At 38.6% G+C, this 14,894-nt stretch overlaps 1 protein-coding gene across 15 annotated transcripts in view; it reads left to right on the top strand.

The window, feature by feature from the left end:
* TENM4 (teneurin transmembrane protein 4) overlaps nt 1–14,894 on the top strand; it is a 1,564,491-nt gene that overhangs the window by 867,539 nt on the left and 682,058 nt on the right. The window contains exon 7 of one of the 15 annotated variants that reach the window (XM_026792644.2): nt 4,199–4,315. The exons of the other annotated variants lie outside the window; for them this stretch is intronic. The gene's annotated coding sequence lies outside the window, so the exon portion shown is untranslated. The remainder of the gene's footprint in view (nt 1–4,198; nt 4,316–14,894) is intronic. 15 annotated transcript variants of the gene reach the window in all.

Below are 14,894 nucleotides of genomic sequence, written 5' to 3'. Positions count from 1 at the left end.
GTCTATTTGGAAAAGTGCACTTAAGGATGTATTAAAGAAATTCCTGTGCTACTTTGAAATCTGACTTCTGCAACTGGCCCTTACAAAAATGCATTTGAGATCTTTGCTGCTATGCAGTGTTACAGCTCAATAAAATGAATTTATTTGGGGTCCTCTCAGCTCCTCCTCCCTTCTTTAACATTGTTTTGAGGTATGGCGGGCTTTTGGGTCCTTCCACTTCAACCTGCAACTCGTGCAGTTTGGAACTTCTGAGGGACTTTGTAAGATCAGAGTCTTACTCTCTGCAAGATCCAAGGTGATAGTAAAACATGCTTTCAGGACAAAGGTCCCTCAGTAAATAATAAAAGAAAATTTAGATTTTGAGAACATACGGCATGCAATGTTACATACTAATATGACCACTTATTTTCTGCTACATTAGCAGAGAGGGTAACTTGTGACACAGATTGTTCTGACATGATACAACAGCTCCTGGAAGGTACTTCATGCCCCAAAGAGCTTACAGTCCAAGGTAAGCAGCTACCAGTGAGCACAACAGCTGGGGAAGCAGAAGGGAGCAGTGAAATCATAATCAGTGAGATAAACTGATGAGTCATAGCTCATAATCCAAAACACAAGATGTTAACTAGCACTGTTACTATGAGACAATTCATCATGTATGTTCTGCATTGTGCTTAAAGTCTTGCAAATACGGACAATTGTGGGTTGTGGGAATTTTCACTTACTCCTATTGTTGAGTGAAATGTTAGCAATCAAACAAACAAAATAAAAAAATAAGAAACAACAAAAAAACAGAAAAAACCAAAAATATCCTAAATGCTCTTTCAAGACACAGCAGCGATAGGAGGAACCTATGGTGGTTGGAGCCCAGACCAGTTTACCTTTGAAGGGCTGTAACTATCACTTGGCTTTATCATCAGAAGAGAGCACACTCTTTCCAAGTAATTGCAAGAGGTGATCTGATGTATTCTGCACTCTTTTGAAGCTTCTAAGAGCTCCCCCCAGACAGATCACATCAGTTGCTTGTGGACTACTGCTAACAAGTTATAAAATACGAAAAATATCCATATGCCAGTAGAGGTGTTATGGCTTCATGGATATCTAGGAAATACCAAAGAAAATCCTTTCTGTAGGGAATCTAGTACAGCAGCCAAGGAGGTGTATCCTGTACCACAAACACCTAAACTGCCAAATATATGTATCATAGAATTAGGGTATGGTTTGGATTGGACGTAACCTTAAAGACCTTCTAATTCCACGCCCTACCATGGGCAGGAAAACATCCAGACACCCAATAGCTGGAAAAGCTGTGAAAGAGGGCCCAGAGGCACTGCTCAGGAGGGTGTTGAACTGTCAGAGGTGATGAGATGTCACTGGAAATGGTCCAATTTCCCAGCATTTTTGCGATATGATAGCTGCAGAAGCCTGAACGGAAGCTGTCTAGAAATATGCTAACTGACAGAAATACACAAAATTTTTAGGCTGTAAACATTGGCTGCTAGGAATCTCTTGCTACAGTAAATGCAATTCAAAAGGTTTTGTTTTTCCAAATTGAGTTTGCTGGCATCTAAGTCAGCTATTGACTATGAAAATGTGCTTCAGAAGTGAAAAGGATGCATCATACGCTATGTAAATATGAAATATTTTCAAAGGACTTAAAAAAGAGTGTGAGCATACTTAAATAAACCTCATAAAGAAGAAGCTAAACAGTCAGTATTGCAGTTCTTTCATTGGGCTGTGATAAGAGATTGGATTATAGATGGAACAAAACCACTTAGAAACTGCTACAAGTGACTGAGTTAATTTTCCAAGAAAAAGAGGTGACTCAATTCAGAATGAAGCATATGGAGGTTATTGGTGATAATAGAATAAATGTGCATGAAAATCCATAATGCTGAGAGCTGGAAATCCTGGGAAGTGTAGAGAAAAACAAGAATAGCACATGGAGCAAATGCTTAAGACCAGCACAAATTAAGAAAATGTCAGATATATTGGAAAATTGAACAAGCTTCAATAGATTTTGCCACTTTTCAAAAGTTTCAAGCCATCATTTCACCATCATTGTACTTGGCTGTGGATAGCACAGTGTTAAGGTAGTGCCCTGTAAGGGGGCAGAGACAACTGTGACGCAATTTGGATCAACTACCAGAAATGAAATGGCACATTTAAAACTTTTAAGACAGATGCTAATACAGAAGCCAATCTGTTGATTGAAGCATTCTGGAATCTTCAGTAGAAGAGCTACATGTATTAGAAGGGTAAAGAGGCTAAATGTAAGAGAATGCTTGTACTTCTTAAAGGAATATATGTCTCAATTGTACCTGTACATAAAAATAGAAAAGATGCAATGTTTAATAGGACTACTATACAGCAAAATATTTTTGGGTTGAAAACACATCTTAATGATGTTCTAGATGAAATTACATTAGTTGAAAATGAGAATTGAGAAGAGTTTTAAAAGGTGTGTTGCTGGAAATTGATAGGCTGTTAGCATGATATTCATTACTATAATAGCTTATAACATCTTCATGCTGTGTGGAGAGTTTATATAAAAGGGAGAGTTAAAAGGGGAGATTGATAGGCTTTTTTGCAGTAAGAACTGTTGGACAAGGCTGAAAAGTTGGACCTGCTACTTTAGACGGAGGGAGAAAAACCCATGCCTCACTAAAATGATTAAATTATTATTTAAAACATTACACTTGCATCTGAGGTGTTATGTTTAGGAGGACTCTTGGTGGTTGCTCTTAGTAAAAAAGATTCCATGTCTGCGTAATCTTAAGAATCTCTGTGGGACACATGCTTTTACGAAATGACATTTGTGTTTTCTGAGGTTCTCAAGGTATTTTTCTTTATGACATTTGATCTTCTGAAGATTGCACTTTATCACCCAGGGCTCCAAGGTGCTTTGGTATGAGTCAGACACAAGAACAGAAAGCATAGGTAACATATCCTCATATATTTAAGGTCACCACTTCTACAGACAAAGAGGAAATGCACAGTTTCCTTGAAATACATTATAACAGACATTCACAGATAATCTGAAAGCTTTTGCTCAGCAGTCTAGAGTGTTTATCTATTCATCGCACTGAATACCACCTTAGATTTTGACTAGAGTCCAAAATTAATGATACATCAGCCTTGAGGTACTGACATGATACACAACTAAGTTGTCTATGAATACTTCCAAAGACAATTTTCTCAGGATAAAGAGCCTATTTCCTTTACTACAGAATGTCTTAAAACCTGTGTGTCAATACCAATAGATGAAAAATGAGTAATTGACCTTATTTTATGGGAGTAAAAATGCTCTCAAGTCTTTCTAAACAGTCTGGAAGCCTGTATTATAATAAAGACCCTGACAGAGCAGGAGAAAGAGATAATGAGGAGAAAAGACATCCTAAATTTTCTTACAGAAGATAAAAGTTATTGTCAACTAACTGTCCCAAGCAACTGAACTCAGAAATTCCCACAGCAAAGAACAAGACTGAAGTGCAATTTTGCCAGATGTGCAACTTCATAAAGTTGCACCTCCCATCAAGACAAGTCAGCAGGCACCTTTCTGTGCAGCATGACCTTAGGTCATGTTCTGTTGGAGCAGTGCTGTCCCTGCAAGATTTCATCCTCTCAGTTTGTCCATCCTGCAGCAGGTTAGAAGCTTCTGGAGATCTGCACTAGTGCCATTCACATTCTGCCATGATCCAGAAACTCTGTTTTGAACTGACTTAGATATTTGGTGAAAAGTTGGAGGAGACAGACTGGGTGAAACTACATTCTGTTTCTTTCCAACTGAAGCACCAAAAGAATGAGGCCAGCTGGGGCTCTCAGAGAGTGACTCAGAGCAGTTCCTGAGTAGAGCTCCCAATTCCTCTGCCCCATGAAGTCAGCTTTCACTGGCAGGGAAGCAGCTGGGTGGGCATGTGGTGGCCAGGAACAAAATTCCATCTTCAGACAGCTTGATTGTCTGTGAGGAAGTGTGGTGCCTCCCACATGGGCTTTGAACTACTGGGGAGCCAGTCCACGACCTAACACCTCCCATTCCTCATGTAATGTGTAAAGGCAACTATTACTACAGTAACCATCCAAGCAGATGATGATGGGAGATTTACATGATCAGAGAAGAAAAATGGATGAAGGAATAGGGCAGCAAAATCTTCCTGTGGTGTTCACCTCTTGTACTCCTTCCTCATTCTCTCCTTAGCTACATTTCAAGCGACCTTGTCTTGGTGTACAGAATACCATCCCATGAGGCAGTGCTGAGACACAGCTATTAAGAAGAGTGAGCCCTGCAAAGAAGACTTTCCCACTTTACAGTAAGGTAGGACCTGTCAGATACAACCTCTCATAGATGCACTGCACAAAGCTAAATCATCTTTCCTTCCCAAGTCATAGGAATTGTCCTTCCCTAACTCTCTGATTCACTTTTTTCAGCCTTATATTATGGGGTTTAGCCACCCATGATCCATTGCTGTTTTAATTAACTCCATTCACTACCTTAACCAGACGAGGTATTGTATTTTGGACCCGTAGCAAAGCTAAGCTTGTTCACCTACCATGTGTCTTAGAAGTAAACTAATCATCCAGTTTTTAAGGGTTGTGTGACAAGGAAAAAATACCATTTCAACCAGTAAGGTATAAAAAAGTGTCTAGACCACAGAGCTCAATACAGTAATCAAGCCCACAAACCACTAGGAGCCTGAAATGTCCTTTGGATCCAAAAGGAGTAACTTGAGGATTCATGCTTCCATATTGTTCCTGTAGCAACTATTTTCCCAGGATTTCGCTGAAAAGCTTACAAAAATAGTGGGGAAAATGTAAAGTACATTTCTCAGTGTTGTCATATGTAATTTTTCAAGTACTCATGTTAGAAATTTGTTCATCCGTTACATTTCTCTCCCACCCATGTAGGAGAAGGAAGAATCATATATAAAATGTAAAAAACAGAAAACAAATAAACAAACAAAACCCAACCAAGACCCAAAACCATTTCTATCACAAATCTCTGACTCCCACCATGACTAAATCAGTTCCTATCCTCATTTTCACAGGCAAAACAAGAGGTCTGTGGTTAGGGAGGGTAATTGGATCAGTTTCCCCAAAACAGAATTCAGAGAAAACAAGCAGATGGCTAACTCTTACACAACCAGAAAGAAGATTGTTACTGCTTGATCCTGCATATATGATCCATCTTCTTCCTTCTCCCACCATTGCTCAGCTCAACTTCTTTTATTTGAGCCCTTCATTTTGTGCAATGCCTGAAATTAGACCTAGCTTTAGTAAAGCCATATCTTACTGAATGAAGCAGCTGGTATGTTGAAATCGGTTGAAATGCTCTTGAATGTATGAGATGTTCAGATAGCATCCAAATGCTCTAGAGTTCACATAGAATTATAGTTACAATGAAATGCAAAACGGGTCTGACAATTCACATCTGACATTCAGCCTGGGATATCTTAGCGTCCATCTTTTAAAAGAAAATAGAGCAGCAACCCATCATCTCAATGCTGGATTTTTGCAATACTATCAAGTTGGACACTCAGAATAGACTCTTTTTTTCAATGTCTTGGCCAGTGTTTTACATTTTGTATGTGGTTTAGTGCAGCTGCAGTAAAAGAGGTCTAATATGTTGGCTTGTCTGAATAGGGCTTGGTTATATAAAACCATGGATATTGTGCTAGCAAAGGGTTTCTTGATTGCATGAAGAATAGAGTGGCTAAAGAACAGAACATCTAAATAATAAGTATCAAAAAATGACTCAAATGCAATGATGAATATACCATAGCTTTTATGCATGAGGAGGGAGTAATGTTGAGCCTGTTCTCCTTTAAGGCCTGTGATATCATGGCAAAAGTATTTAGACCAGAATGAGAAATGTTTTAGAAAAAGTTACATAATAGATTTTTGTTGTTAGACAAGACAGAAATGAGAGGAGATACCTTTATATCATGCTAATTCCTCTTCTAAAAGCTGCAGAAATTTTGTCATTGATCGTAGTGGAATGGAATATGATAGTGTGAAAAATAAAGCTGTGGACTTCTTTTAAGGAGGTATTGTTTTACAGGAGCAGTGAAGTAACAAGGCATCCATTATAAGGATTTTAAGTCAGTTTTTATTGTCTGGGAATGGCCAAGAATCTTAGTGCTTATAAAGGAGCTCTTCGTTGCCTGAGTTTTCTTTCGCCCTTCACTGCTTAACTCCATAGAAGAGCCAGAAGACGACTCAGGCAATGCTAAACTGCATTTGAAATTCCTGATTCAATGTTTTTAGTGGATTGAGATAGTAGTACATAGGCCGCTTTCTGGCTTTTATGCATAGGAAATAGCTTCACTCAGCTTGGAAAGAGAGGATGTTAATTTCCTTCCTACATTAAAAAAGAACCACAAAAACCTGCCACCCATATATGCACATCTATACTTTCAGTATGTCCTAGTTTTCAGCCTGGAGCTTTACTGTGGTGAATTCTACTGGCACGATGTCCCTATGTTTCAAAGTTAGGGCCTAGACAAGTCTCAGTGTATCCTCATATTTCACAAAGATACTTCTCTGGTAGACATCTGGTGTGTGACTCAGCTCCAGCTTAAAAAAAATATACTTGCATTGCTGCTTGGAAATATCTATGTGTACATTAGAGGCTTCATTCAGCTCCCCATGTAGAGATCAGACTGTGTGATACTCTGTAGGGTCTTCCAGCTGCTCCTCTAGGTGACCAAACTCTTCTACAACTTCTGTGTCATATCCTCCAGTAGTTGGTATCCACTTTGGCTGTCCTGGGACATGGCACAAGAAAGCTTGAGCAACCTAATTCAGTTCTACATCTTCACTGAATACAGCAAGCTTAAGGGCCAAGTGCAACCTATTATAAGCAACCTAGTATAAGCATCCTATTCTGTATTGAATGTTAGTCCTGAATTCCCTTTTTTTGTCTCCAAAGTTGTCTTTGTAGGTCAGGTCTGAATTCAAAGAGAGCACATACAAGCCCAGACATCACGGCTCTGGCTAACAGACATTATCAGGATACCACCACGGGATAATTGAAAGTTGACAGATGCTTCTTTACCCTTTGCTCTTCCGTCAGCTGTGGGGATCACAGGCTGATGCTTGAATGCAGAGAGCCTGTCACTATGAAGGCAGAAGTTGAAGGGACAGGACAGTTATCAAGGAAAATTTATCCAGCCTTTTTAGTAATAAATACAGGATTTTCTATTATGTTTTAAGAGACAGGTATGACTTCTACCCCAATGAAACATAAATCCTCAGGTTTCTTCCATGGACTGGAAATCTTCTGACAAGTTGTAATGCACCTGGTGAATGTGGTTTTGCTTACAGAACAAAACGGGGCTATTTAAGGGTTGTTGTACATGTCAGAAGCCATTTTTTTACCTTGCAGAGGATTTTGTGTCATTAGGAACTTGAAATATTCCCTGTCTACTCAGTGAAGCATGTTATCCCCTCTGCTGAGCTAAAGGCCCTGTGGGGCTGCTCTAAGCGGGAACACAACCTTTCTTCTCATTTAGAGGCAAACAAATTTTTTTTTAAAGCCAAATGCTTTTCAGTGGTTTGTTTTCTAAAAGCAGGATCATTTATCCATCCCAATTACCATCACAGCTAGTGATGTATAGGAGAGAAATGCTTTACCATAGTACAGAAACTCAGAGGTGTTGCACAGCTGGGATGAAGCAATGCTATGATTTCTTAGCCATGAAGAGCTTTATAGCATAAAGCCATGACTTAATGTTGAAATTGCATGAGATATTGCCATCAGAATTATTGCCATAAATAGCTTTGACATTTCTATACCCGCACACCCTTACGGCTTCCACCTCATCCCTTCACTGCTGCTTATCCCTCTCCCTCTGCTGCTTCTGCTGACAGAGATGCACCAGGGGAGCAGCATAAACCACATCCCTCACATGACCCAGCCTAAAAGTAAACTTCCTCTACCCAAGATAATTTCCTGAATAAGTTTCCAGACAAGTTATGTCATTTATAAGAATGATGGTACGTGACTATGGGATCAAACCACCTGTCCCTTTAGCTCTGTATCCTGTCTCTGGCAAGAGACAGTAGAAAACAGCTCAGGAACCTCCTGCTGAAGGAAAAATACTGCTCATTTGCCATAGCAGTACTTTAAGCACAGCTGGGGGAATGACAAAACACAGTTTATAGGTGGAAATGGGAGAATGAGAAAGAGAGAGGCAAACCCTCTCTCTATTGCACCTTTAACTATTTGTCTAAATAAAACATAGATAACTCACAGAAAAGAGTTTTGTAAGCTGTTTACTACTGCTAGTATTTATTCCAGGTTAATTTTTGATTTTTTTAAAATATTTTGTTTCTAATTATCAGGATTATGAAAATTAAAGGCATCCACATATCTTTCTCTTTGGCTAGACTAGAGCCCAGACACTAGATCATAATTTCTGCAGAAATTCTAGTCAAAATTCCTCAGGTTTTTTAGCCAAATGTGTTTCCCTACTTGAAAAAAAATTTAAAAATGTTTAAATGTGTTAATTCTAGCATTCTTTGAGTCATTAAAGCCAAATTTCTTGAAAAATCTTTCACATTTTTCAACAACCTTGACTTTGAACACCTCTCGTTTCTGCATGTTAGATCAGAAGTTGCAGAACAGAAATGGGAAGAGTTAGGAATACAGTTCTGAAGGTAACTTCTCCTCAAGGTCATAGGTCAAAGAAGAAGCCAGAGCAATGTGAATGTTATTAAATCTTCTGTACTGCAAGCGGTCTTCTAAATATGTATATATACACACACAGTCTGGCTGCAACCTGAGTGTATTATCATTCATTACCCGCCCATTGGAGACCTTTGGGATAGTCTCAGAGAAAAGAAGAACAAGAATTACATTATGACTTCATGACTGTGGTGCCAGGAGAACAGCACAAGCCTTGCTGAAAGTGCAAATAACAATTAGCTCTTCAATCTCAAGGGAGCCAGGGGGTAAAACTGATGAACATCTGAGAAATGCTTCCTGAAGAGATAAAATAATTCAAAAACCTTAAGGAAATTTGCAAGACTGAGATATTTATTTTTCTGGTTCTGAATTTAGAAACTAAGAGGAAAGGTTACATTCAGAACCCTGTTTGAACATTTTATTAATTTAAGCCTCTAGCATTGTTTTTTAAAGTCAAGACTGTTCAAGGTCAAGATTTTGAATCCTTGGTTTTGTCTGTCAATCCTTCCACAAACTTCCTCTGCAAGGCAACAAGAAAAGGGAAGAACAACATCAGAAAAAGCAAATACTTTTTAAGCTTTGAGAAGCAAAGTCTAGCCATTGAAAATAAGTGACTCCACAAAAAAGAAGCATTTCTGATGGGATTTGTCAAAAACATATAATACTTTGATTAAACACCAGCACTTATCATCTAGATGGATGCTACCCAGAAAGGTAGCTTGCAAATGCTACTCTGAGAAACACCTCAGGTGTGTTTCCATTTCTGGCACATCATGAAGCGCTATGTAAAAACTAACACCATTTTCTTTGCCACAATGGGAATGGGTTCCACATCCTGCAAGGAGCAATCAAGATAAAAAGGGGTCCTATTGTGTCTCCAGAGCAAGAGTTCAAAGTATGATATCCAGAATTCATTTCCTATTGGTGTGGACAAATTGATGGCACTGAAAATTACTGCCATGGAAAATTGAAAAGAAATGCACTTAAAAAAATCAAGGAAGTAAATCACAGAAATCACTGAAAAATACATTGTTAAGAACAAGCATGAATATAGATAAGAAGACATCACTAACCGACACCTCAAAATCATGTAAAAATGTAACAATTTTGCTTCTGGTGATAGATACTGAACACGAGTAACAAGGCTCTCCTGCTCTGTTTACCCTGAATATTGCAACTAATATATTTCCAAAGTGCAGGGAAATATGCATTTTTTCAACAAATAAAAGTACCAGTGAGACACATTAAGAGTTAAGCTTCTGAAATGTAAAGCAGCACAGGGACAGCACCTGCTACTGAACTAGCTAACATTTTCTTTCATAGCTTTTCATCATCACGTGTCAGAAACATTGCTGTTTTCACTTGCTTTTTCCTATGCTTGGCATTTGCCTTAAGTGCTCATAGATGTAGATTTGAACAGATTGGTAGCAACAAGAGGATGATATGGTCTGCACTTGGTGTTTTCTTCCAGGCTAAGAATCTTTTTTGTAAGCAGCACGAATTTTGAAATTTAAGTTTGTGAGGTGAACTTCAGTGTCATTGTGCCAGCGCATTAAGCAGCACTTTACAAAGTGTTTCATTATGAGATTTGAAACATTAAAGCCATGGCAGGGAGGAGATAGGAAGACAGGAAGGGGTATAAGAACAAAGAATGATCTCGATATATTAATTTACCTACATACAAGAAAAACTTTAAATAAAAAATAAAGGATATAAAGGATATTTACTTATCATATAAGTGAGAAATACCTATAAAATCTATTTTATTTACCTGATGCTTTCCTCCATTAAAAGTCACAATAACATAGATTAGATAATGCAATTATCTCATTCTGTAAGTAAAAAGAAATGCTCCATTTTTCCAGTCTTGCCATGCTGGCCAGTGCTGAGTTATTTAAATGCTGAGTGCAGTTTGTCTGTTGCTTGGTAGAAACCAATTCCTCTTAAGTACTTAGCCGTGTGTGTCAAGATTCGGCCTAGAATTGATTTCCTTACAACTATGTTATAAAATCCAGCAAATAAGATTTTCTGGAAGACATGTTGACAGGTCCTTAACTAGATAGTGCTATTGAATGCCAATATAATTAGCTGGGCAGATCACACAAATTATGCAGACTGCAATTCATTTCTGACACTGCTCCTTTTATCAGACCTTTCTAATTTTGCACTTGTCCCTTCTGTCTTTTCAGCTGAAGTCTAATATTGTACATACCTGGACTTACACAGCTGATAAGCCCTATTGGCATGAGGTGACATGAAGTCCATTCAGAAAAATTCCATACAGAGTGCCTCAGTAATTGCTATTTTTGATAAGGCCTTGCAATGATAGGAGAAGGGGGGATGACTAAGCTGAAGGTGGGAAAATTTAGATCAGGTATTAGGAAGAAGTTCTTTCCTGTGAGGGTGGTGAGGTTGCCCAGAGAAGCTGTGGATGCCCCATCCCTGCAAGTGCTCAAAGCCAGGGTGGATGGGGCTCTGAGCAAGCTGGTTTAGTGGAAAGTGTCCCTGTCCATTGCAGGGGGGTTGCAACTAGATGTCTTTAAGAGCCATTACAGCCCAAATCATTCCAGGATTTTATTACATTATTAGAATATTTCTTTTTTCTATTCGTGTTTTCAATTTTCTACTAATTTTGGAGGAACCAGAACTATAAACCCTGTAGATTATTGGTATCCACTGCTTTTGGTTTGCTGATTTTTCTCTTTATAAATGACTCTTCTATAGCAATAAGGAGTACTTTTGCAGACCGTCAAATTTCCTTCCAAATTCAGAGAAATTCAAGCAGAAGACATTTAATAATTAGGGTGTTAATTGTGGGTGATTCAACTAGTAGAAGATAGATGAACCTGAAAGTAACAAATAAGATATCTACTGAAACAGAGAAGGTACTCATCAAGGGAAATGCAGATGTTAATGCAAGACACCTGATATCTCCTGAGGATTTTTTTTTTAATGTCCTATTTCAGTAATTCAACACTCTGAATAAGTGCTTCTACATCCTAAATGACTGCTTCTGAGGCACAAAGAGAAAAAGTATTGTGTAGCTTCAGAAACTTCAGACCTCAGAAACTTTTTCATTCAGAGGGTGTTTGGGGACTGGAAGAGGCTCCCCAGGGCAGTGGTCACAGCACCAAACCTGATGTTCAAGAGTTCAAGAAGTGCTTGGACAATACCGTCAATCACATGGTATGATTCTTGGGGCTGTCCTGTGCAAGACCAGGAGTTGGACTCAATCCTTGTGGGTCTCTTCCAACTCAGGATATTCTATTATTCTAATTATGACTAGAATATTTAAAATAATTTCCCTAGGAATTTTCTTTTTGTTACCTAAAAAGTAGTGGGATTTTTCTCCTCATCATTCCTGTAACTGGGCAAAAATTTTAGGAAGCCAACACTTGTGATGCCAGAAAAAGAAAATAAGTGCCACAGAAGAGATGTAGGAGAAGTGATTTATCTGATTTATGAAATAAGAGACTGCAGCAATATTCCTTTTATTTAATCTTGCAACTTTCCCTGATTAATTTCTTCACCAGCCAAATGCCTTGACTTTCTGCTTTTGTCTGTAGTTATCTACATTTGCCTGGGAGGGTATTAAAGGCACAGAATGCAATTTAGGTTTCCGTGTGTTCTGTAAATCCTGACCGTGCAAGGCTTTGCTTACACAATGCATCTATACTGTATATGCGAGCTACATCAAACCACTTTGCAAAGCACAACAATTCTGTTTCCCGTCATTTTTGCCATGATGTTCTGTTAACACCTCTGGAAATGCAGTATGGACTATAAAAAAGAACATTAACTTTCTTATAGAAATTTAAGCTTCCCTACTGAAATCTTTCTTGAAATATGCAACCTTTATTAAATTCCTTTGACCAACTTAAAATTGCAGAGAAAGGAGCTCAGTCATTAAGTATTTCATGTAAGGGGGATTATTCCATCTCTTTGTCTCAAAGTCTTCTGTCTTAATTTTGTCTTAAACACTTCTAAAGATTTCTCTTCATTCCAGTCCTATTAAATTTTAAGGGACTCTTTTCTTTTGTGACAGAATGAGCTGTATAGACAGTCAGCTGCTCGTTGTGCAAATTTCCTCTTGTGGAAATGTTGCTCGGTAGGACACCACTTTCCAGAGCCTGTTTTGTTCATTTCACACAGCTCCCCAAAAAGCCTCACATTAGTAAGGTTCAACAAGCACTTCCCATTCTCCCCTCTTCATGGTTGGTCACATCCGAATTTGCATCATTACATATTGTCTTTCTCTTATTTACACAGGAGTAAGGCACAGAACTCAGGGTTAATGAATCCTGATTAACTTTGTCTTCACTGATTTGGAAGGAAAAGTCTAATGGATTTTATTTTTTTTTAATGCCTACATGCAGCTAGTATAATTGGGTAAAGGACAGTTTAGACATATCTACAAATTATATGCATTTGTAGATCCTAAATTTTGAATAAAACCCAAAGAATGGTCATGCTATGTTTATTATGTCTTCCTGAAATATCTTTGCAGTATCCTCAGTAAGTTCGTCCACACACTTGACTTTTTTTTTTTTTAAATTTTTAATAAATCGCTGAAACTTCAAAACTTTTGGTTTCATCTGGTCTAAATGGAGTGGGTATGACTCTTTTTGGCCGGTAAACATCACTTTAATCAGCAACAGTGGTTATGAAATAAGCTAAAAAGAGGTGTTTGTAAGCAGGGTGAAAGCTGTGTGGGAAGATTAAATCAAAGAATATCATCTGTGCAGATTAAAGGCATTCCCACCTTGAAGCCGAATCTCTTGACGGTCCACCTAGACAGTACCTATCCTTCCATTAAGACTTTAACAAGCCTCTGAATCCAGTAAAGGTCCTTTGAGAGTTAAAAAAATTGAGCTAGTGCTCACGGCAGGAGGTTGGAACTAGGTGATCCATCTTTAAGGTTTCCCCAATCCAAATCATTCCATGATTCCCTGATTTTGAATTTGCCTCCTTCATGTCCCGAAGTGGTTTTCCATTTAGGAAAAAATCCACAAATCCAAAACTAAATAAATGGAAATCCAAACTACTAAATATCTTCTTAGAATATATATTGTCCTTTAGCTATAGAAATTGTGGCACTTACCTGCAGAAAACTTATGTAGAAGGAAGCCTGTGTAGTGTCAAAAACAGATATATTCAGCTAGTTAGGAGCTTGTGAAGACCTGAAATACTGCCTTAGCTTAACCAAATCAATTTGAAACTAAGCCAGCTAGTGAAGACCAGATGCCTTTTTTTAACCCTTGCTTGAATTGCTCTGGCAAAGGTAAGCAAAAGCCTCAAGTAAGCAAAGCAGAGAATGATGGTAGTTAATTTAATTGGCATGCTTCTATATTAGAATCTTGTGCTGTCTGTACCATGATCATCCATATAAAAATTTGAAGGTAAAGGTAGAGCCATGACTCCGGCAAACCATTTCTGTTTGCTCAGTTTTCTATTTTCCCTTTCCCTTTGTGCTTTCTGCCAGGGACACAATTCATGGGGTTTGCTGCTGGAAGGAATCCTTAGATCACAGGCTGTGGTCTCACAGCTCCACAGCTGCATTACCATGGCTTAACAAATTACCCCTGACTCTGAGCCACTGGCACAGTTGTGGGGCATGCTCATGGCCCACCCTAAAACTGATGTAATGCATTGAAGCTTAAGTTTCACTTGAAGACTTTTAAGCTAAGTTCCATTACTTTGCAATTGGGACAGATTAGGAGCACACATGGGCAGTTACCTTTCAAAAATACATCTCCTCCAAGAGACAGTAACCTGTTAGGCTGCCATAACTCCTCAGAGTTCCAAAGCCATAAGTCTTGCCTCCTTTATAGCTTAAGCCATAAAACTTCAACAAGTTGCTCTGGTATTGGACCTGCAGTAATCTCTCTGGGGCAGGAAGCACCATCTCAGCTGCAGCACTGAGCTAAGTGTCACTGCACCCCACACACTAATGAGCTCATTCAGAACATCGTGATGTAAACCAGACAGTGTCTACAAGTTAGGGGGGGGATTTTAGACTGGCATTTCAGGAAAAAGCTTGCTGTAGTCACATTGCATGCCAGCTTCTTCTTCCTTCAGTGTGCTTTCTTGGAACCTCTGAATAGATGGTCTTAACTGAGAAATTTGGCACAGACATAAGGGATAAACTTTATTTTTTTCATAAGATTCATGCAAATAAACAGCTATGTAATGGAGTCCTGCCTCAAAA

Source organism: Zonotrichia albicollis, chromosome 2 (genome assembly GCF_047830755.1).
Source record: "Zonotrichia albicollis isolate bZonAlb1 chromosome 2, bZonAlb1.hap1, whole genome shotgun sequence".
NCBI lineage: Eukaryota > Metazoa > Chordata > Aves > Passeriformes > Passerellidae > Zonotrichia > Zonotrichia albicollis.
This window is presented reverse-complemented; position numbering and strand designations above follow the sequence as displayed.